The sequence below is a fragment of the Haplochromis burtoni genome, unplaced genomic scaffold (genome assembly GCF_018398535.1).
Source record: "Haplochromis burtoni strain Fernald_Lab_line unplaced genomic scaffold, NCSU_Asbu1 Contig_203, whole genome shotgun sequence".
Taxonomy (NCBI): Eukaryota; Metazoa; Chordata; class Actinopteri; order Cichliformes; family Cichlidae; genus Haplochromis; species Haplochromis burtoni.
In genome coordinates this window covers 660,705-663,732 of record NW_024582564.1, presented here as the reverse complement: position 1 = coordinate 663,732, position 3,028 = coordinate 660,705, and the positions used below count along the sequence as shown (strand labels likewise).

Below are 3,028 nucleotides of genomic sequence, written 5' to 3'. Positions count from 1 at the left end.
TATAGGAGTTTAGTCTCCTTTTTTTTTCTTTCTAGCTTTGGGAAATTCAGAATCCAGAATTTCAAAAATGTCGTGAGAAGTGCACCAGTATTGTTAAAAAGTGGAAAATGTGTATCAATGTGTTGCTTCCAGCTGCTTTCATGTTAGTGCAACAACAAAGACTTCTAAGGTGTTGTAAAAAATACTTAGAAAAGCTGGGTTTATTCTCCTCACTGTGTCATTTTATTATGTTTTAAGGTTTTGTACCTGAGTTCAGCAGGTGATGGAACTGGAGAGTCCTAAATTTGAATCAGTTGAAAATGAAAACTTGGAGAACTGGCAGTTCATTGGCTCCGGTGGATTTGGTCAAGTCTACAAGGCTAGACACAAGAAGTGGAGGTGTGACGTGGCCATTAAGCTACTTCAACATGCTGCTGGGTAAAATTAGAACAGAACTATTTCTTAATTTTTATACTTCCAAGTACATTAACTAGTCCTTTCCTAAAGCTTTTACATTTTCCTTCCAACGCTAGGGACATAGAACTGTGTGAGGAGGCAAATCATATGGCCAAAGTCTCCTTACACAGTTCTGTGCTGAGGCTTTATGGAAATATAGGGGATGTCCACCAAATGGAGGGCAGAACATTCAGCTGGGAATTGTTATGGAGCTCATGGATAGAGGATCTGTTCAGACCCTGCTGGAGACTTTGTCAGGTCCACCACCATGGCCTCTGGCCTTCCGCTTGGCCTACGAAATCGCTCAAGGAATGAACTTCCTCCATGAGAAGAACGTTTTGCACCATGACCTAAAGCCAAGCAATGTACTGCTGGATGATGACCTTCATGCCAAGGTAAAGTGCTATCCACTCAACTCATTAGTTTATACTGATGTAATTGTGTTATTTTATTTTTTTCCTTGATTATTTTGCAGCTGGCAGATTTTGGTCTGTCCAGGGTTTCCACCAGTGTTCTGATGAGCTCTGAAGAAATGTCCACAGTGAAAGGAGGCACATCAGTACATGCCTCCAGAGTCTTTTGATCCATCATATAAGCCTGTTCGTAAATTTGACATATACAGGTAAACATTAAAAGAATAGTTGTGGGGATTTATGTATGATTATAGATTTTACCTTAAACACATTGTGTTAATTCCTTCTCTTTCTTTATCTTGTAAAGCTATGGTATTCTTCTGTGGTCTATTATTTGCGGGAAAAAGCCTTTTCCAGGTACAATGAATGGATTTCAGTTACTTATCATTTTCCATAAATTTCTCTATGTTTGTGTGTTTGTTTTTCCTCATAAGTTTCCAGTTTTCTGGTCAAATATTTGCCCTTCTTTAAAAAAAAAAGTTTTCATTTATATTTTATGTTTTACATTTAATATAACTATTATCAATACAATGTGAGGCACTTCCATAAAAACATTCTCTCGTTTGTGCTCATGTTTTTTAATGAAAGTCTTTATTGTATTTCACACAGATGCTACTCTAGCTCTTTTGGCACTGAAGATCCCAAAGGGGGACAGACCTCCCTGTAAAGAAATAGACCAGACAAAGGCAGAAGGGCTGAGAGAGGTGGTTGGCCTCATGAAGAGGTGCTGGGATGGAGATCCATCCAAGAGGCCAGACTTTGGAGGTATGTGTTAACTACCTGTATTAAACACTCTGTATTAAACAGCCCATTTTTATATGTGCACGAAACCACTAACAATTAATGAACTCTCTACTTTTTGTACATTATGCCTTTTAAACATGGACCATGGTTTTGTTTCAGAGTGTGATGAAATCACTAAGGATGTGTTCTCAAAGCACAGGGCGGGGATTCACCGGGCAGTCGGACAAGTCATGGAAAAATTGGTGCAACTCAACTTATAATTTCAGAAATGAACTAATAAAGTAGTCAACAATTTCAATTTTGGAGGGAGCACTTTTATCAGACTTCTTTGGGTACTGTTTACTTTCCTAGGATTCACAACGTGGTAATCAATATCCTGACACATGTGGTCCACTCGGTGTTAATCATGAGATGCCAGGTAGATTCTTCAGTACGGTTTGTCACTTTATTCTCAGACTTATTCCTTTCTTATTAACAATGAACATCGTACAGATATTTCTCTTTTTTTCAGGACAGTCAAAGTCAAATGATAAAGTTGATGGAAGAACTGAAATGCAGGTATTTAATATGCACTCACAAATCTACCTCTCACAAAGTGAAAAGAAATGTTATCAAGTCTTTCTCAAGTGTTTCTTGATCATTTTAATTACACTTTGCATCATTAGACAGAATGAATGATCTTATTAGTTGATTTTCACATTATGCCACATGTCACTTGGACACAAGTAGGAAGGATTCACAATCACAATGTACTGTAAAAATAGATATTAGTGTAAAGCTTTAGTTCAAGAGTAAAACTTGATAATAGCAATTAATGGTGAAGACTTTTATCAGACTTCTCTGCGTTCTGTTTATCTCTCTGGTCTAGAATATACAACTTGGTCATCAAGATTCCAACATGTCACGTCCATCTGGTTTCACTGCTGAGATGCCAGGTTTGTCACTTATGTTTATTCTAGGGTTTAACGCAGATTAGGGTTAGGGTTAATGCGTTAATGCGGATAAATCCCTTTTTAACGCGTTAACGCTGACAGCCCTAGTTTATTCTCATACACATTTCTTTCTTATTAACAAGAAACATCAGACATATATATTTTCCTTTTTCAGGACATCAAATGATACTGTGGACATCCCATTGCGGTGCTTCAGTGCAAGAAATAAGAATTAAAAGTGCTATGTAGAAAGATATGATGCATGAGATTTACATGATATATATACATGAGAATAAGAATTAAAGTGCTACGTAGAAAGATATATACATGAGTGCAGGTGGTGATCAGTGCCAAAACATGGAATGATGCAGTGAACACAGCGTAGGGTCATGTGTTAGTGGTGGGAACAGTCATACGGTTATTGTTCATGTGTCCAACAGCAGAGGGGAAGAAACTGTTCTTATGGCGAGAGGTTCTGGTGCGAATGGACCGGAGCCTCCTGCC

The 3,028-nt window shown here is 37.9% G+C and overlaps 1 pseudogene; it reads left to right on the top strand.

The window, feature by feature from the left end:
- Window positions 1–262: 262 nt before the first annotated feature.
- LOC121815395 lies at window positions 263–2,686 on the top strand (annotated as a pseudogene).
- The last annotated feature ends 342 nt before the right edge of the window (window positions 2,687–3,028 follow it).